Below are 22,238 nucleotides of genomic sequence, written 5' to 3'. Positions count from 1 at the left end.
ATATATAGATAAATTGGGGAAATATCAAATAATATTTACTGCAAATTCTAATAGTTTGGAAATTAAATTAAAAATTTCATCAGATAATTTAAATGATGAATATGTGATGCTAAGAGACAATTTTATTGTACATAGGTTACAATATTTATATTAAATAAGAGGATGTGCTAAGCATTATTTTATAGCACCAGCCATGAAGTGAGTTTTCACATATCCTGAAATAAATGCCACTGATACTATCTGGACTAAATTACATATATAGAGAGAAGGGATCGCATCAAGTGTTGAGCTAGGTGCTCAAATGGGTATTCTATATGGACACTGCGTGAGATTGCTCTTTTAGGTAAGAGTTGTATTAGGTAAGATTTTTTTATAACTTCATTGTTTAATTTCTTTTTTTGTTCACTGTATGTGGGGTGTCCATGTATGTGGGTGTGCACGCCCCAGAGTGATGTTGGAATCACCATAGGAATTTTTTTTCTGTACAATGTGGGTTCGTGGGATAAAACTTAGGAATTTGGACTTAGGAGGAAAACACCTTTAGCCACTAAGACACAGGATTAGGAGTGTTCTTAACAATATGGGAAGATGACATAAGAATGCTCTGAGGAAAGGTCTACCTCACTGGGAAAAGGGCTGTTGTGCTGTTTTATAGTCCTGGAAGAGTTGGGAAGATCTCATTTCTTGGAGTTGGTCCATTGTCCAGATTATTTGCTGGTACTCAAGCTATTTCAGCCTCCCAAAGAAGAACAGACTAAGGGAAAGGGAGAAATCTGGTGCTGTGTGATTACAGGGTCAGAGCTGGACTTTTTGTCAGCTTCCTAAATTCTGGTTACTTTGAGAATATGCAGAATTCTTTTGGAAATATAAAGAGCACGGGCTCAAGGCAGTCACAAAAGGCTGCTTGTCTTGTTTTAGGTGACCATCACTTGAGTATTGCTCTTGTTCCTGTCCCTGCCTCACTCACCCCACCCGGGGATAAGATACCAAACCTTACAATTCATGTATCACAGGTTGTCTTTGAACTTGCTGTGTAGCAAGTGGTGAATAAAACCTCTGATCCTGTCTCCTTTTCATAATGTTGGAATTTAGTAATATGCTACCACACACAGTTTATGTAGGGCTATGCAACAAACCTAAGTAGGGTTATATTCATGCTAGGCAAATACTCCTGAGTACAATTATAGCATACACCATTATGATGTTGGTGTGTGGCTTAGTTAGGGTTTTACTGCTGTGAACATACACAATGACCAAGGCAAATCTTACAAAGACAACATTTAATTACAAGTTCAGAGGTTCAGTCCAATGTCATCAAGGCAGAAATATGGATTTGTCAAGGCTGGCATGGTACAGGAAAAACTGAGAGTTCTACATCTTCATCTGAAAGCTTCTAGTGGAAGGCTGACTTCCAGATATCTAGGGTGAGTGTCTTAAGCCCACATCCACAGTGACACACCTTCTCCATCAAGGCCACAACTCCTAATAGTGCCACTCCCTAAGATAAGCATATACAAATCATCATAATGTGCAACAGTATCTAACACTGAGTCCATAAGTATATTACACATGAAGCTTTTCAAGAATTATTTATTTATATTATGGCAGAAGGGGAAAGTTACCTAAATTACTGTTTCAACACAGAGGCCAGCAGAGGGCATCAACTTCCCTGAAATTGGAGTAATTGATAATTGGTGAGTTATCATGTTGATGTTCAGAATTGAATCCAGATTCTCTGGAAGAGCAACCAGTGCTCCCAACAAATAAAATACCTCTCTAGCTGCATATGAAACGTTTAACTGTAACAAGTGAGGCAGCTATGGTGACAAACAGTGACCAGTTCAGTACAAACTCACCCTGCAGAAAGAATAGTAATAGAAGACATAGTCTAGTGGAGGAACTTGAAGGAGAGAAGGATGGGGAAGGAGAGTTCTTAGAGAAATTCTGTAAACAATAAGGATATCTTAATTTTATATCTCCGGGAGGCTTTTAGGAAAATCCATACCAGGAGTCTTAGCTAAGAGCCAAGACAATGCCCCAACAATAAAGAATAGTAAGAACAGTGTATCATAGCAAAGATAATATGGTGGGGCCTTGAAGAGAAAGAGAAGTTTCCCTTTAAACCTATAGAATATTATCAAGTGATTATCAAGAGACAGGCTAAAATAAAGAATTATGGAATAAAGCACCTTAAAAAACATGGTAAAGGAGCGACATCAAGAAGCAAATGAGGGCAGAGTGTCTTCAACAAAATTTTATGAACAGTGGGGACATCTAACTTCTATATTTTCTAGATTGTCAGGAGAAACCCATATATATATTGAGGAAATTCACTAAAGATTTGCCTAAATGCCAGTTTCATAGAGGTACTTCTGCAATTGAAAGTCACTCTTTCCCAATGATTCTAGCGTATGTCAAGTTGCTATAAAGGCAGCCATCACACCCTATAAATGATTCTGTATTATTTTGCATTTTGTTAGGGGAAGAACTACAGGGTGAGAATAGCATAGTCTCTCTCTGTGTGTATATGTGTGTGTGCATGTATGTGTGTGTGTGTGTGTGTGTGTGTGTACAATGTATTTGATAAAATGCACAAGTGGAAGTCAGAGAATCACTTGATGCTCTGATATTTAAACTCAACCCCTTTTTTTTTGGTAAACACTGTTACTCATTGAGTCATCTTGTTGGTCCTATGACAAGGCTTATTAACTGTGTCATATAAAGATATGAAGGGAGACTCTGAGTCCTTTTTCCAGGCTGCAATATTTAGTTTCTTAGAATAATCAGTATCTTAATGTGGCAGACCAATAATTTAAAGACCAAGGGATCTCAGGGACTAAACCACCAACCGAAGAGTATACATGTAGGGACGCATGGCATGTAGCAGAAAATTGCCTTATCTGGAATCAGTGGGAAGGGAGGCCCTTGGTCATGTAGATTCTTGATACCCCCAAAAAAGGGGATGTTAAACCGGTGTGGCAGAAATTGAGACGGCAGATGAGGGAACACCCTCATAGAGGCAGTGGCGAAGGAGTATGGGATTAGGGTTTGCTGAAGCAACACCTGGAAGGGGACAACATTTAAAGTGTAAATAAATAAAATAATAAAGAAATAAAACAAAGCAGTAACAACAAAAACTTTGTCTCAAACTAATGCTAATACTTAGGAATTAAAGTCCCTAATTAATATTTAGAAACATTACTCAACTGATCAAATCTTGACAAGAAAAGGCTTCTCTTTAAGCATAGGAATACTGGAGTACATAGCATGATTGCTGTCCTGGGGTAACATAGTAATAGCAGCCATGGGGATACATCAGCAGAACAAAACAAAGGTAGCTAAGTCTACGATAATGGAAATAGAGAGTTTATACTCACTAGTAGAAGAGTGTAGGATAGGGTCTCGGAAATTTTTTGGTGTCTTAGTTACTTTGGGTCATAGATTATTCCTATATATCTATTATAAATATGATGAGCCAGGGAGAATGTTGGTGAGGAAGAGGACAGAAGACTGTGAGAAACGATTTCATGTTAGCTGTGAATTTGAAGACTGATTGGTGAAGTTGTCAGAGCCATAAGACATCTTTCAAGGAGGCCTTGATGTAGAGAGCCGTTTGTGCCGCACCCAAACATGGTGCCGGCTTCCCGCTGAGGACTCAGCAAACAGAGCTGTTGCCCAGCCAAGAGACTTAGAGCGCATGCACCACATACATCATAGCCCGCCCTCAGGGCATACTAATGAGTTACTGGAGGGCGCACCAATCAGGTAGCGACACGAGTCTCCTGGGCATATATAAGCAATGCATTTCTCTCCCACGTGGAGATCCCCTGCTCAGAGTATTGTACAATAAAGGTTGTTTGCAGAAGAATCCTGTTGTTGCACGCCTATTCCTGCCGGCGGGACGTGGGGCATTCGACCCCTTGACCCAAGCAGGGAGTGCAATGAGCTTACTTCAAAGATGCATGTTGTAAGCAGCAAATCTTGAACAAAGGGCCATCTAACCCAGTTGAAAGTAGACGTGGAGCTACAGTATTTGGAATTTATTTCACTGAGTTTTAGCCCTGTTTGTCCCAGTATTTCCTCACCATGCTCCTATTCTCCTTTAAAATAATATAAATCATGTTAAAGACATACAATTTAATTTTTTTCTGTAATAAAATTTTTATTTAGGTTTGGTCAGTACAGGTGAGATATACTAGAGTCACAGGGCAATACGCATTAACAGGACACAACAGTTCATAAAAACTTAGTAACTATGCACACAGATTTCTTAAACATTCAGTCACCTAAAGATGAATGCACAGATGTATGGTGGAAAAACTGTATTTAACGCTGAAACTACTATCTAAAGATACCCTCTACTTCTTTGTCAAGTTGAATGATGAAGTCATTCAGTTCATCCTGACTGCTTTTAAGCTCCTCGCTATATTTCTTCTGTAAAGCCAATTCTGCTTCAAGCTGTGAGTACAGCCCTGGGACAGCTGCCTTCCAAGCTCTTGGTTCTCCTGGATAAGCATTCCACACTTCGCCATTAACTTTTTCCCATTTGGAATTGACTGGAATGATTAAGAGCGAACCTAAGTCACTCTTAGGTGACTTAGGTTTTAACACTTTAAGTCGTGTTAAAACTGCACTTAAACATGGGGCATGTTGGAACATTTATCTTCTACTCATCTCAGAATATATTATCATCTAGGGAAAATTCAAACTGGTGACTTATAGACAAAAAATTCACCTCCAGGATTGGATGGAACCATGAAGAATATAAAGCCTCATTTGTCTAAATGAGCAAATACATTTGCTAAAAATGATCACTACACATTTTTCAATTGACAGAACATCTCACTTGGACCAGCCCAGAGTTCCAACACATTATTTCCCAATCTTCTGGCAGGTACCATGTGAAACTGTCCCACATAATGTACTACTGCAATATCCTGGGGCCAAATGCCAAGTCTCCTTGTCTTTTATACCATCTGGAATAGTCTTTTAAGCGAGACAGCCTTTTCCTTCACTTTGAAGAGCACAGAATAATTTTTCCAAAGTGTTTGATCTGCTCTCCAAGGCCCCCAAAGTAACATATTGAGTACAACAAAATTATCAGAGCATTCTTTGAAAAAAAGCCCAACTATTTCCAGGCACATTTAATTTATTATCAAGAATTCGATACAAAAGGCCCCCAATACAATGAACAAATTCCCCCATTTAACACCAACGACAACGCTGTTTAACAGGCGCCTGCCGATGAGATGAGGGTTTACTGAATAACAGGGGTCTCAGCACAGCCAAGTACCATGTACAATCTAGTTGTGAAATGAATGCTTCTAATCCTTCAAACAGTTTAAACCTGAAGTGTAAGACCACACCTTCACGTTTGTACATTCCTTAGTTATGGTTATCTACAGTTTCTACAACCATTCAAAAAATAAATAAATAAATAAAAATAAATAAACAAACCATTGATAAAAAAACACATAGATTTAAGGCTCCATTATGTAATATAGAGCTCAGAGCTAAGGAGTAATATATGCACTACTTGTACTGGTAGCTATGACGTAATTGTCTCATGGCTATAAGAAGTTGGTTCTTAGCAAGTAAGTCCTTTAAAGGCAAAATTCACCTCATTTGAGTTTTGACCCAGTAGTTCAACAGTCAGGAAGTCCCCAGTCTTTTTGGCCTAACTGATGTACAGTGAGTGTCTCTATGTCACTGTGCTCACGGTTAAGAGCGATGCATATTCCGTTTTTACACCTTACTGGAATTTTACATTTTCAATTCATGATTTAAAACCTCTAGGTTTTCAATCCTCTGAACTGTCTGAAGACACAGTGTGCCACAGACTTAAGACTTCTGTTTTTCCCTCTATTTTCTTCAAAGAGAAACATTTCTCAAGTGTCTACATGTCCTAGAAGGGGAATTTTTCGGAGTTGGCCTCTTCTTCAGAATAGTCAACGGCATCAGACCTCTGAAGCAAGGGGGAGGGGAAGAGAAAGAAGCTGAAACACAAGATTCATCTGGATAGTTTTACATTAACCATTACAAGCTGGACAGTATAAGAATGTGGCTTTTTTGGCTCAAAATGTCTGAGTCTTGGTGTGGAAACGAGTACTTGGCTGCCCCACCACAGCTTTCTCGAGGTGGGACTGTCAGGGAAGTCTTGACTGGGGAGTATGATTTGTTTACCTATCAGGCGTAAACTTCCAGGCACTCAGTTCATTTTGGGCTTGTTTCAGTTTGTCTTTAGTCTGTTACAGTTCATCTTTCATTTTTAGGAAAAACAAGTCGGTCTACCATTGTTGATCTCAGTTGGGCCAACTGGGCGCTGAACTTGCTGGAGGTACTGAATTTGAGTAGCACACTGTTGCATCTCCTGCTCCTTGGTTGCTAGCCACATGCAAGAACGCTCTCCCTGCGTGCAGACTCCTGCTGTTGCTGTTTTAGTTTTTCTTCAGATTCCCTTAAGCCAGTCACATCATTTGCATTAAGATCTGTGTACTTTCCAAAGCTTAAACATATGCTTTATATTGTTTCCATCTTAGAATTAACTCATCCCGTGCCAAAACACTGAAGTCTGTTTCGCTCACTCGGATCTTTTTAGGAAGAGGTTCTTCATTGGTCATCTGGTACCCTTCCCAGCTTGAGGCCGCCACCCCCTCTCACCCCCCCCCACCACGCTCTTCCCGCCTCAGATCCTGCGATGGCCTTTATTTGGGGGTCTCACAGCCACAAAATGGTGCTGAGGGAGGAAACCAGGCCCCCGAGGGTGCAGCCGATACCCTGCCCGTGGCCCACCCTGCCCGTGGCTCACCACACCCATGGCCCACTCACCCGAGATGCGCCTCCCGCATCTGCCCGTGGGGGCTCTGCAAGCTCAGCCGGGTTGCGGAGGGAAGCAGGCAGAGAGAAGGGCCTACAATTTAATTTTTAAAATTTTTTACATAGAGTTATAGTTCAGACTCTCCACAGAGGATATGAACTTTATAACAGTGTAGAGTTTTGAAAGTCTATGGAAAAATTTGAAGAGGAACTCAATGCATTTTGCACTATAATATTTCAATGGGCCTATGGAGGTGAAAGACTTAAATGTGGTAGCTTGAATAAGAAATTGTCCATAGACATTTGGTGATAGAATAGCAACTCTATTTAAAGCAGTTGTAAATCATTTAGGAGGTAGAACCTTCAAGACAAATAATATAATCAGGGGTGATCTTTGAGAATCCATAGCTTTGCCTCAGTTACAGTCTTTCAATCCTCTCCCACATTCTCCCTGAAACATTAAGACAAAATGAAACATTATTTTCCTACAAGTTGCTTTTAGTCATTGTGTTTCATCAAAAAAAGAAATCCATCTGAGATTCAAGCTATTACTTGTCATTGCCATTCTCTAGCAGTAAATTATCTTAACCAGTGCATTGTGTGTAGAAGTAGATAGTTCTCTGAAAGAGAGACTTAGGAATGCAGCCCCCATGAGACTGTCATCCATGTTATAGTGGGATTCTGTAGTGAATCAGCTGTGTTGGGTTCGTCTATGTATCTGTGAGATTCCCTCACTCATGCTTTATAAGTAACTCCAATAAACACCAAGTTGGACATTAGGTGAACTGTTATTTTTGGACTCTATGTTTGGGGCTTAATAAATACTTGTTTGTGTTGACCCAATGTACGATAATACAACAACCATGAATAAGAGGACTTGATGTAATGGAGAACTACCATCTGGGCAGGGTATGTGCCTTTTTTTTTCTTTTAATTGAACAACTTTATTTTAAAAAACAGAGATAAATGTACAGATTTTAAAAGCAGTTTTGCATTATAGTATATGAATACTTTTTTGTCAGTACTTGATTTTTTTTAAATGTTTGACAGTGTGCATTAAAATCTTACTAGTTACAATGAGCATAAAGTACATGTGAAACAAGATGTAACCTGGAAATAGTCAAAGTTTTCTTGGTGTGTAAAGAGTAAGCATAATGGTTTTTCTTTCTTTTTCTTTTTTCTTTTTGGCCTTTGTTTTTCTTGAACTTCATATAGTCTCTAAGTTGCTTTTGGGGAGTACAGAGCTTTCTGGGGTTAGTATCCAATTATCAGTGACTGCATATTATGTCTGTTCTTTTGTGACTGGGTTATCTCACTCAGGATGATATTCTGTAAATGCATCCATTTTCTTAAGAATTTCATAAAGTCATTGTTTCTGATAGCTGAGTGTAAATATATCACACTTTTTGTATCCATTCATCTACTGAAAGACATCTGGGTTCTTTCCAGCTTCTGGCTATTATAAATAGAGCTGCTATGAACATTGTGGTGCATGTGTCTTTGTTGTATGTTGGAGCGTCTCTGGGGTATATGACCAGAAGTGGAATAGCTGGATCTTCAGGTTTATGTCCGATTTTCTGAGGAATCGCCAGACTGATTTCCAGAGTGGTTATACCAGTTTACAACTCAACCAACAGTGGAGAAGTGTTCCTCGTTCTCTGCATCCTTGCCAGCATCTGTTGTAATCTGAATTTTTGAACTTAGCCATTCTGACTGATGTGGGGTGGAATCTCAGGGTTGTTTTGATTTGCAGTTCCCTGATGGCTAAGGATGTCGAGCACTTTCTTAGATGCTTCTCCACCATCCGATATTCCTCTATTGAGAACTTTTTGTTTAGCTCTGTACCCCATTTTTAATAGGGTTGTTTGATTCTCTGGGGTCTAGCTTCTTGAGTTCTTTGTATACCTTGGATATTAGGCCTCTGTCAGATGTGGGGTTGGTAAAGATCTTTTCCAAATCTGTTGGCTGCCATTTTGTTTTCTTGACAGTGTCCTTAGCCTTACAGAAACTTTGCAATCTCATTAAGTCCCATTTGTTGATATTTGACAATAGAGCACCAGCCATTGTTTCAGGAAATTTTTTCCTGTGCCTATGTGCCTACTTTCTCTTCTAATAGACTTTGAACATGAAGGGGTGTTGAATTTTGTCAAATGCTTTCTCAGCATATAGTGAGATGACCATGTGGTTTCTTTGAGTTTGTTTATATGGTGGATTATGTTGGAGGATTTTCTGTATATTAAACATCCCTGCATCCCAGGGATGAAACCTACTTGATCATGGAGAATGATCATTTTGATGTGTTCTTCGATTCAGTTTGCAGGGATTTTGTTGAGTATTTTTGCATCAATGTTCATAAGTGGGATTGGTCTGAAATTGTCTTTCCTTGTAGGGTGTTTGTGTGGTTTAGGAATGAGGGTTATTGTGGCCGCGAAAAAAGAGGTAGTGTTCCATCTGGGTCTATTTTGTGGAATAGTTTGGACAGTATTGGTATTAGGTTGTCAATAAATGTCTGATAATATTCTGCACCTGAACCTATCTAGATCTGAGTTTTTTTTTTTTTTTTTTTTTTGGTTGGGAGGCTTTTGATGACTGCTTCTATTTCTTTAGGTGTTATAGGATTCTTTAGATGTTTTACCTGATCCTGGTTTAACCTTAGTACCTGGTATCGTTCTAGGAATTAATCCATTTCCTCCAGATTTTCCAGCTTTGTTGAGTATAGGTTTTTGTAGTAGGATCTGATAATTTCTTGCATTTCCTCATTTTCAGTTGTTATGTCTCCACTTTCATTTGTTTTTGCTAATTTATATACTCCCTCTTTGCCCTGTAGTTATTCAGGCTAAGGGTTTATCAATCTTGTTAATTTTCTCAAAGACCCAGCTCTTGGTTTTGTTGATTCTTTGAATGATTCCTCTTGCTTCTATTTGGTCAATTTCTGCTCTGAGCCTGATTATTTCTTGCCATCTACTCCTCTTGGGTGTATCTGCTTCTATTTGTTCTAGAGCTTCCAACTGTGTTGTCATGTTGCTAGTGTATGCTCTCTCCGGTTTCTTTTGGAAGCACTCAGAGGTATGAGTTTTCCTCTTGGTGCTGCTTTCATTGCATCCCATAGGTTTGGGTATGTTGTGTTTTCATTTTCACTAAATTCTAGAAAATCCTTTCTTTCTTTCTTTATTTCTTCTTTGACCACAGTATTATTTAATAGATCATTGTTTAGTTTCCATGTGTATATGGGCTTTGTTGTTATTAAAGACCAGCCTTAGACCATAGTGCTTGTATAGAATGCATGGGAGTATTTCAATCTTTTTATATCTATTGAGGCTTGTTCTGTGACTGATTATATGGTCAATTTTGTAGAAGGTGCTGTGAGGTGCTGAGAAGAAGGTATATTCTTTTGTTTTAGGTTGAAATGTGTAGATGTATATTAATTCCAATTGGTTCAAACCTCTGCTAGTTTCACTGCATCCTTGTTCAGTTTCTGCTTTCATGATTTGTCCATTGATGAGAGTGGGGTGTTGAGGTCTCCCACTATTGTTGTGTGTGGTGCAATGTATGTTTTGAGCTTTAGTAGGGTTTTTTTTATGAATATGGGTGCTCTTTTATTTGGAGCATATATGTTAAGGATTGAGAGTTCCTCCTGATAAATTTTCCCTGTAATGAGTAAAAAGTGTCCTTCCTCATCTTTTGTGATAACTTTTGGTTGAAAATCTACTTTATTTGGTGTTAGAATGGCCATTTTAGCTTGTTTCTTGGGGCTGTTTGCTTGGAAGTTTTTTTCCCAAGCTTTACTCTAAGATAGTGACTTTGTCTCTGAGGTGAGTTTCCTGTATGCAGCAAAGTGCTGGATTTTATTTATGTATCCAGTCTGATAGCCTATGTCTTTTTCTTGGGGAATTGAGTTCATTTATGTTAAGAGTTACTAAGTAATAGCTATTGCTGTTTTCTGACATTTTTGCTTTTAGAGGTATAATTGTGCCTGTGTGTCTTTCTTCTTTTGGTTTTCTTGATTAGGTATTTTCTTGTTTATACTAGGATATAGTTTCCCTCATTGTATTGGGTTTTCCATCTATAATTTGTTGTAGTGCTGGGTTTGTGGTCAGATATTGTGTATATTTAGTTTTTTCCTGGAATATCTTAGTCTCTCTATCTATGGTGATTGAGAGTTTTGCTGGGTATAGCAGCTTAGGCTGATTCTTTTGTTCTCTTTAGGTCTGCCTGATGTCTGTCCAGGATCTTCTAGCTTTCATAGTCTCTGTTGAGAAATCAGGTGTGATTCTGATTGGTCTGCCTTTATATGTTACATGATCTTTTCCCCTTCCTGCTTTTAGTATTCTTTCTTTGTTTTGGGCACTTGGCATTTTGACTATTATGTGTCTCGAGGGAATTCTTTTCTGGTCCACTCTATTTGGAGTTCTGTAGGCTTCTTTTATGCTCATATTCATGTCATTCTTAAGGGTAGGGAAGTTTTTTTTTACAATTTTGTTGAAGATATTTACAGTGCCTCTTAATTGATATTCTTCTCCCTCTTCTATTCCTATTATCTTTAGGTTTGGTCTCATTGTGTCCTGGATCTCCTGGACATTTTGCATTAGGAGCTGAGTTCCTATGGCAGAGTTCCTGCTTCCATGAACCAATGGGGGAGGGGTGTCGTGCTTTCCATGAGCTTGGCCCAGACCTCTTGGTTCCCTGGCTACTTGCAGTGCAGTCTCACCTGGCCTGTGTTCTAGGATCTCTGCTGTTCCAGGTGGCAGATGATCTCTGTGTTTTGTCCGCACACAGGGGCCCTCTGGTGGAAACCGAGTCCTTATGGTGGGAGTTCCTGCTCTCCTGAACCAATGGGGGGGGGCGCTTTCCATGCACTGGGTCCAGACCTCTCATTGCTTTGGTTCTACACAGCGCAGTCTCACCAGGCTTGCATCCCTGGTTCTCTGCTGTTGCCGGTGACAGGTGACCTGAGTGACGGCTTGTGTCTTTCTATAGTTAAATGGAGATACTATGTTTATTTATAACTAATATTCATAAAAATAAGCTTTTTCATCCACTTTGTATAAGTTGATCAAAGATCTTTAGAAGCTTACTTTATATGCAACCACTCATACCCCCTGCCTCCTACAAAGTTGCAAAGTGTCTTGCCCTTGGTGTAAAATGGTCCTGGTATGTACAAAACTATAAATGTTGATTGAGAGGCAAAACTTCATCTATGCACCCTTTAATAAGTTTTATCCAAACTGGGGTGAATTGTTTTGAAAATGGCTGTTTGGGAGTCACTCTTAGGCTTCTAAGTTTTGATCCACCCTATTCTAAGCAACCTCAACAAATAAACCAGGTTCGCAGGCAATCTTAAATAGAACTGCTTCTTTTGTCTGCCCTTAGAAACTTATTCATGCAACATATAGAAATCAAGGACTGTTGAGTATCAATTGTCTTGATGAAAGCCACATTTTTTTCCAATAAAATTCAGAACAATGAGAGAAATTACCTCACAACAAAACTCACAGAGAATCACTGAGCTTATTAAATACTGAACAAGAGTGGAGCAGTTGGAGGCACATCACTGAGTGAGGGGTGATAAATAGACATGATATGCCAAGTGCCTGAAGGGCCCCAGGTGAGGATGTTGTTGAAGACCAAGGTTGACTACTCTATGTGAAGCCTCTGAAGCAGGCTGGAGAAGTAAGTTTAAGAAGATCAAAACGACTGGCCCAACCGCCAGCCGGAAAGGCGGCTCGTACAGGCTGAGCAACTGTGACCAGGAACAGATCTTAGGAACTTCTGTTTCCACCCGGAGACGACTTCAGGACACAGAGCAGAGCCTGGCCCACCTGCCAGCCAGAAAGGTGGCTTGGAAAGGCTGAGCATCTGTGACCAGGAACAGATCTTAGGAACGTCTGTTCCCACCCGGAGGCGACTTCAGTACGCAGAGCAGAGACTGGCCCAGCTGCCACCTGGAACCTGGGCTGCCGGAGAGTAGAGAGATCTCTGCGGAGTGCACACGGAAAGTTTACCAGGGACACAGACCAGATACAAGGGAAAGGCAAGAACATATCACTGACAACAAAATGGCAAGAGGAAAGAGAAAGAGTATATCCCAAGGAAACCAAGACAATTTAGCAACACCAGAACCCAGCTCTCCAATAGTAGCAAACATCGGAATTCCAAACACTCCAGAGAAAGAAGACACAGACCTGAAATCATGCCTCAAGATGCTGATAGAGTTACTTAAACAAGAAAGGGAGGAAAAGCAAAAAGATTCAGAAGCTTTTAAAGAAGAAACAAGAAAAACACTCAAAGAACTCAAAGAACGAGACGAAAACAGAACCAAAGAAATAAAGGAATGGAAGAGGGAAATTAAAACAGAAATTGACACAATAAAGAAAGCGCTAAAAGAGATAACCCTAGAGTCAGAACACCAAAAAAAGAAATCAGGAGTCACAGAAGCAAGCATTTCCAACAGATTACAAGAGATCGAGGAGAGAATTTCGGGGGCAGAAGACAACATTGCAAACATAGACAAAACAGCCAGAGAAGATGCAAAAAACAAAAAGCTCCTAACCCAAAATGTCCAGGAAATACAAGACACAATGAGAAGACAGAATCTAAGGATAATAGGAATAGAAGATGGAGAAGAGTATCAACTAAGAGGCACAGTAAATATCTTCAACAAAATCATAGAAGAAAACTTCCCTACCCTCAAGAATGAGATGACCACGAGCATAAAAGAAGCCTTCAGAACTCCAAATAGGTTGGACCAGAAAAGAAATACCTCCTGACACATAATAGTAAAAACATCAAGTGCCCAAAGTAAAGAAAGAATACTAAAAGCAGTAAGGGAAAAAGGTCAGGTAACATATAAAGGCAGACCAATCAGACTCACACCCGATTTCTCAGCAGAGACTATGAAAGCTAGAAGAGTCTAGACAGACATCATGCACTCCTTAAGAGAGCACAAGTGCCAGCCCAAGCTGCAATACCCAGCAAAACTATCAATCACCATCGATGGAGAGACAAAGATATTTCAAGACAAATCAAAATTCACACAATATCTGACCACAAACCCAGCACTACAACGAATTATAGGTGGAAAACCCAATACAAGGAGGGAAAATACAGACTAGTAAAAACAAGAAAACTCCTAAACAAGAAAACTAAAAGAAGAAAAAAACACAGACACAACTCAACCCAAAAAAGCAAAAATGGCAGGAAACAGAAACAATTATTTCTTGATATCTATTAACATAAATGGTCTCAACTCCCCAATAAAGAGACATAGACTATCAGACTGGATACATAAACAAAATCCAGCCTTTTGCTGCATACAGGAAACTCATCTCAGAGACAAAGACAGACACTATCTCAGAGTAAAAGGGTGGGAAAAAAACTTCCAAGCAAACAGCTCCAAGAAGCAAGCTGGAGTGGCTATTCTAATATCGAATAAAGTAAATTTCCAACCAAAAGATTATCAAAAAAGATAAAGAAGGACACTTTTTACTCATTACCGGGGAAATCTGTCAGGAGGAACTCTCAATCCTTAACATATATGCTCCAAATAAAAAATCATCCACATTCATAAAAGAAACTCTACTAAAGCTCAAAAAATACATTTTACCCCACACAATAATAGTGGGAGACTTTAATACCCCACTCTCACCAATGGACAGATCAGGGAAACAGAAACTGAAAAAGGACACTGCAAAACTAGCAGAGACTTTGAACCAACTAGAATTAATAGATATATACAGAACATACTATCCTAAAGTAAAAGAATACACCTTCTTTTCACCACCCCATGGCACCTTCTCAAAAATTGACCACATAATTGGACACAGAACGAGCCTTCATCGATATAAGAAGATTGAAATACTCCCATGCATTCTCTCAGGTCACCATGGTCTACGGCTGGTCTTTAACAACAACAAAGACAACAAAATGCCCACATACACATGGAAAGTAAACAACGCGCTGTTAAAGGATAGCAGGGTCAAAGAAGAAATAAAGAAAGAAATTAAGGACTTTCTAGAATTCAACGAAAATGATAACACAACATACCCAAACCTATGGGATGCAATGAAAGCAGTATTGAGAGGAAAACTCATAGCCCTAAGTGCTTCCAAGAAGAAACTGGAAAGAGCTCACATCAGCAACCTGACAGCACAGCTAAAAGCCCTAGAACAAAAGGAAGCAGATATACCCAAAAAGAGTAGACAGCAAGAAATAATCAAAATTAGGGCAGAAATAGACCAAATAGAAACAAAAAAAAAAACCTTGAAAAAATCAACAAAACAGAGTTGGTTCTTTGAAAATCAACAAGATTGATAAACCCCTAGCCAGACTAACTAAAGGGCAAAGAGAGAGTATCCAAATTAACAAAATCAGAAAGGAAAGTAGTGACATAACAACTGAAACTAAGGAAATTCAAGAAATCATCAGATCCTACTACAAAAACTTATACTCCACAAAATTGGAAAATCTGGAGGAAATGGACGAATTCCTAGACAGATACAAGGTCCCAAAGTTTAACCAGGACCAAGTAAACCATCTAAATAACCCTATAACACCTAAAGAAATAGAAGAAGTCATCAAAAGCCTCCCAACCAAAAAAAGCCCAGGTCCAGACGGGTTCAGTGCAGAATTTTATCAGACATTTATTGGGAATATAACACCAATACTCGCGAAACTATTCCAAAAGATAGAATCAGATGGAATATTACCCACCTCATTTTTTGAGGCTACAATAACCCTCGTACCTAAGGCACACAAAGACCCTACAAGGAAAGAGAACTTCAGACCAATGTCACTTATGAACATTGATGCAAAAATACTCAACAAAATCCTTGCAAACCGAATCAAAGAACACATCAAAACCATCATTCATCATGACCAAGTAGGCTTCATCCCTGGGATGCAGGGATGGTTTAACATAAGGAAATCCATCAATGGAATCCACCATATAAACAAACTTAAAGACCAAAATCCCATGGTCATCTCACTAGACGCTGAGAAAGCATTCGCCAAAATCCAACACCCCTTCATGTTAAAAGTCCTGGAAAGAACAGGAATCCAAGGCCCATATTTAAACATAATAAAAGCAATATACAGCAAACCAACAGCCAACATCAAACTTAATGGCGAGAAACTTGAAACAATCCCACTAAAATCAGGGACTCGACAAGGCTGCCCACTCTCTCCCTACCTATTCAACATAGTACTGGAAGTCCTAGCTGGAGCAATTAGACAGCAAAAGGAGATCAAGGGGATACAAATCGGAAAGGAAGAGATAAAAACATCACTCTTTGCCAATGACATGATAGTGTACTTGAGTGACCCCAAAAATTCCACCAGAGAACTCCTACAGCTGATAAACATGTTCAGCAAAGTGGCCGGATACAAAATTAACTCAAACAAATCAGTAGCCTTCCTATACTCAAAGGACAAACATGTGGAGAAAGAAATTAGGGAAAAGGTACCCTTCACAATCGTTACAAAAACTATGAAATACCTTGGTGTGACTCTAACTAAGGAAGTGAAGGACCTGGATGACAAGAACTTCAAACCTCTAAAAAAAGAAATTGAGGAGGATCTCAGAAAATGGAAAGATCTCCCATGGTCATGGATTGGAAAGATCAACATCTTAAAAATGGCCATCCTACCAAAAGCAATCTACAGATTCAATGCAATCCCCATAAAAATTCCAACTCAGTTCTTCATGGAATTGGAAAGATCAATGTGCAATTTCATATGGAATAACAAAAGACCTAGAATAGCGAAATCCATCCTCAACAACAAAAAAAAACATCTGTGGGAATCACTATCCCTGACCTCAAGCTACATTACAAGGCAATTGTGCTGAAAACTGCATGGTACTGGTACAGAAATAGGCAAGTGGATCAATGGAATAGAATAGAAGATCCAGAAATGAGCCCTCATGTATATGGTCACCTGATTTTTGACAAAGGAGCAGTAAACACTCAATGGAAAAAGGACAGCCTATTCAACAAATGGTGCTGGTCCAACTGGCACTCAACATGCAAAAGAATGAAAATAGATCCGTTCTTATCTCCTTGTACAAAACTCAAGTGTAAGTGGATTAAAGATCTCCACATTAAACCAGATACACTGAAACTATTAGATGAGAAAGTAGGGAAAACCTTAGAACACATAGGCACAGGAGAAAATTTCCTGAACAAAACACCAATGGCTCAAGCTCTAAGGTCAAAGATTAACAAATGGGACTTAATGAGATTGCAAAGTTTCTGTAAGGCTAAGAACATCATCAAGAAAACAAAACGGCAACCAACAGAATGGGAAAAGATCTTTACCAACACCACATCAGATAGAGGCCTAATATCCAAGGTGTACAAGGAACTCACAAAGCTAGACACCAGAGAATCAAATAACCCTATTAAAAAATGGGGTACAGAGCTAAACAAATCATTTTCAGTTGAGGAACACCGAATGGCCGAAAAACATCTGAGGAAGTGCTCCACATCCTTAGCCATCAGGGAAATGCAAATCAAAACAACCCTAAGATTCCACCTCACACCAGTCAGATTGGCCAAGATCCAAAACTCAGATGACAGCAGATGCTGGCGAGGCTGCGGAGAAAGAGGAACACTTCTCCACTCTTGGTGGGGTTGCAAGCTAATACAACCACTCTGGAAATCAGTCTGGCGATACCTCAGAAAATTGGATATAGTACTACCTGAAGACCCAGCTATTCCACTTCTGGGCATATACCCCAGAGACACTTTAATACACAACAAAGATATATGCACCACAATGTTCATAGCAGCTCTATTTATAATAGTCAGGTGCTGGAAGGAACCCAGATGTCCTTCAGAAGACGAATGGATACAAAAATTGTGGTACATATACACAATGGAATACTACTCAGCCACCAGAAACAATGACTTAACCAAATTCTTAAGAAAATGGCTGCATCTAGAGAAGATCATCCTGATTGAGATTACCCAGTCACAAAAGAGCAGACATAATATGCAATCACTGATATTGGGATGCTAACCCCAGAGGCTTGCACTCCCCCAGAAACAACTCACAGACTGTATGAAGTCCAAGAAATAAAGAAAACAAAAAATATACATATATTCACAAAACAAGAAGACTTTGACTATTTCCATGTTGCGTTTTGTTTTGCATGTACTTTACGCTTTTTGCAACTAGTACGTTTTCAATGCATACTGTCAAGCCCTTGAAAAAAGTCAAGTACTGACTAAAAAACATATTCACATGGTTTTATGTAAAATTTATTTTAATGTCTGAAAAAACAGTACTGACAAAAATGTATAATTTTAAGCAAAAAATGTTTAAAATCTTTACATTTATCTTTGTTTTGCAAAATAAAGTCGTTTTAAAAAAAAAAAAAGAAGAAGAAGATCAAAACGAATATTACTCAAAATTTGCAGCACCTGAAAGGATGTTCCCCAACAATTATGAACTTGAGGTTGGCAGTAACTTTCTCCATAACTGTCAAACATCAGAAGGACCCAAGATATTCTGTACTAGAAAACTGGACATATACATTATAGCTTATCTTTAAATAGAATAGTTTTAGAAAGAAGAATAAAACAATTCAATGAATAATGAGAAGGCCTGAACAAATCCTCAGTCTTACTTATGTTAATTGAAATGACAATGACAGTAGCTACTTGCTCAAAGATTCTACTACTATAATCCTCTTAAGAAAAACCTGTAGTAACATTTGTCATAACAAAATTGACCTATTTGCTAGGATTTCATGGCAAAGGATGACTGAAAAAGTAAAGGACAGGATTTTGTTCTCAGTTTTCGACCTGCTTATACCAGGGAAATGCTCTAGTGCTGTGCTAAACCCCATCTCACATGGAAACTTTCAGATGATGAACTTGTTTAGGATGATATAAATGGGTAAAATGTACTATTACTCTGTAAAAAATTATAGAAATGTGTTTCTGTGTGTTTTGTTCACATGCAGGCATGTGGCTATACACAGGGAAGATAATGGCATCTGGATCTATCCATATTACCCTCTTCCTTAAGTTTTGAGACAGTGTGTCTTTCTCACTGAACTTGAATATCAGAACTTGAGCCTCACAGAGTCGGCCTGGGTCTACATCTATAGAGGTAGAGGTGAAGGAATCTGCAGTTGCATAAACTGTTATATACAGGTCCTGAGAATCATACTCAAGTCTTCATGCATTCACATCAAGTACTTGATCACTGAGGTACCTTTCCAGTGCCTGAGGTTCAGAACTTTTAGCGAAAATAGTCTTTGTATTTCTCTATTTAATTATTTGTGAACGGTAGGGGGATAAGACATAGCCTGTAACAAAATAAAGCAAGTCTATTATAAACGTGTGTAACTACATTAGTGCTTGGACTATGGAAAAGAGTGTGCTGACATATGTGAGCTTGGAAATATATGGAGTTTTTGAGTTAAAAGGCAAGAGGTCTATGATAACCAATAAACTTTAATTAATAAAGTCATTTCCTACAGGGCACAGGTTAATAAATTATATCCTTATATTCTTGAAGACAAATGTGGAACAATAAAGATACCTGCTGCCTAGATCATAGTTTCTATTAGCCCCAGTATAGGGATGCATAGGTTATTTTGTATAATGATGGGAAAATATGAGTTCATAAATTGGAGTATAAACAGGTATGAACTTTATGGCTGGGGGACTGGGCATTAAATCGCAGGGACCTTTCAGTATTCTTTTCATGATTTTTCCATAGGTGCCAAGATACTCCAAGATGAAAAATTCATTGAAAAGCAAAATACAATGGATCATATATATTCTTGTGTAAACTGTCAGTGAATCTTCCACATGTAATGCCATAAAATCAACTCTTCATTACATTTTATCAAAACAATAGACAGAAATAGGGATTTGGTGATAGGAAGATTTGTCCTATAAAATTATAATTCCCATCAAAATTCCCACTAAATTCCTCTTAGAGTTGGAAAAAGAAAGTTGAAAATTTATTTGGAACAATAAAAGAAACACAAGATAGCAAAAACTATTCTCAACAATAAAAACAAAAAACAAAAAACTTCTGGGGAAATCATCATTCCTGACTTTAAGTTGTATTACTTGAGTATCAAGTAATAATAAAAAACAAACAAAAAAACTGCATGATATTGGCATGATATTGGTACAGAGACAAGCAAGTAGATCGGTAGAATAAAAATGAAGACATGAAAATGAAGCCACACACCAGTTATCACTTGATGTGTGACAGACACTAAATCCATCCAGTGGAAAAAAAGCATTTTTAACAAATGGTGCTGGTTCAACTCGTGGTCAGCATGTACAAAAATGCAAACTAATCCATTCTTATATTCTTGTACAAAACTCAAGTCCAAGTGGCTCAAAAACCTCCACATGAAACCAAGTACACTGAAACTAACAACAGTAAGTGAGGAAGAGTGAAACATACGCACAGGAAAGAATTTTCTGAACAGAACACCAATGGCTTATGCTCTAAGGTCAAGAATCAGCAAATGGGACCTCATAAAATTGCAAAGCTTTTGTAAGGCAAAGGACACTGTCAATAGGACAAAGCAGCAACCAGCTGACTAGAAAAAGATCTTTATTAATTTTACATCTGATAGAGGGCTAATATCCAATATATACAAAGAACTCAAACTCAAGAAAATAGACTCCAGAGAATCAAATAATCTTATTAAAAATGTGGTACAGAGGTTAATGAAGAATTCTAAACTGAGAAATATCAAATGCCTGAGAAGCACCTAAAGAAATGATCAACACCCCTAGTCATCAGGAAAATACAAATCAAAACAACCCTGAAATTTCACCTCACACCAGATAAAGTGGCTTAGATCAAAAACTCAGGTGATAGCAGATGCTAGTGAGGTTTTAGAAAAAAAGAAACATTCCTTCATTGCTCTTTGGTTTGTAAGCTGATACAACCACTGTGAAAATCAATCTGGTGGTTCTTCAGAAATTGAACATAGTACTCACTGAGGCCACAGCTATACCACTCTTGGCGTAAACCCAAAAGATGTTCCAGCATATAACAAAAACACATGTTACACTATGTTCATAGCAGCCTTATTTATAATAGAAGCTGGAAAGAACCCAGCTGTCCTTCAATAGATGAATGGATTAAAAAATTTTGGTACATTAACACAGTAAAGTAGTACTCAGCTATTAAAAACACTGATTTCATGAAATGTCTAGGCAAATGAATGGAACTAGAAGCTATTATCCTGAGTGAGGTAACACAGTCACAAAAGAACACACAGAGTATTCATTCACTGATAAGTGGATAGTAGCCCAAAAGCTCAGAATATCCAAGATAAAATTTACAGACCACATGGAGCTCAAGAAAAAGGAAGATCAAAATGTGGATGCTTCAGTCCTTCTAAGAAGGGGGAACAAAATACTCACAAGAAGTAGAGGGTATGAGGGACTTGGGAAAAATAGAGGAGGGGAAGCCAAAAACAGAAGCAGGATCATATATGGGAGGAGACTGGCATAACATTCAGAATATCAGGAATTTGAATAGAGGTGTGTACCAGTGGTGGATGGGGAACTGGTGATACCCACAGTACATTTACAGAGGCTAGAGGACAACTTGAGGGAATCTGTTCTCAATTTATTCTCTATAGATGCAGTGTGGCACACACATGTTTACACACAGACATGCACAAAATGATAAAGAAGTAAAGTTCCACACTCAAGCATAGGCAGTAACTGGTAGATTCATGCCAATATCTAAATTAGAATTCATTAGATGAGTTTGGAAAGTTGTTTCAGCTTCTGTTACCTCCTATTTTATAAGGAAGTTAATACTATGTTCCATCTGATAAAGATTGTACATTATTTTATGTGTAGAGAAAAGGGGCAGATGTTCTCATAACTTTTTCTCTCTTCCTACAACTGCTCAGAGTCAGAATTATTTTACTTGCATTTAATAAAATAAAATTATTTCTATTTAAAAATAAAAAGAAAGTATAACCCATGTGGAAAAGTGAGCAGGATTTCAGATTAATGGAGCTCTGCCATATTTATTCAAGAAGAGTCCATCCTTAAACATGATTATAATACTTGAAAGTACATTTTCACTTATGCAAAGAGTCCAGCTCGGCATGACAGAGTACGTATATGCTGCTGGTTTCAAAACTCCATCTTCAGCATTTTCGGACTCAGTGATTCTCCTGGTTGTACTCCATCTCCACGGAGAGAGGACGCCAGTGCTGAATGCAGACCAAGCATTTTGGGTTTAACGAAAATGTTTTTCTCGTCTCTGGAACAGACAAGAAAATTCTCTAAAGAACAGTTATGTAAACTGGCATTTTGTTTCAGAAAAACTACAGAAAAGTGGTTTGGTATGTTTTGCAGGAGAAATTGTAAACTCAACAGAAACATTTTTTTTTTTTTTCAAATAGGGCAGACTTCCAA

The 22,238-nt window shown here is 38.4% G+C and overlaps 1 pseudogene across 1 annotated transcript; it reads right to left on the bottom strand.

Moving 5' to 3' along the window:
* Window positions 1-5,905: 5,905 nt before the first annotated feature.
* On the bottom strand, window positions 5,906-6,620 carry LOC308421379 (pre-mRNA-splicing regulator WTAP-like; annotated as a pseudogene). Its single transcript has 2 exons — window positions 6,184-6,620; window positions 5,906-5,965 (listed from the first exon to the last, which is right to left on the bottom strand). The product of its transcript is annotated as a pre-mRNA-splicing regulator WTAP-like (transcript).
* Window positions 6,621-22,238: the final 15,618 nt, after the last annotated feature.

The sequence above is a fragment of the Micromys minutus genome (genome assembly GCF_963924665.1).
Source record: "Micromys minutus genome assembly, chromosome: 6".
Taxonomy (NCBI): Eukaryota; Metazoa; Chordata; class Mammalia; order Rodentia; family Muridae; genus Micromys; species Micromys minutus.
This window is presented reverse-complemented; position numbering and strand designations above follow the sequence as displayed.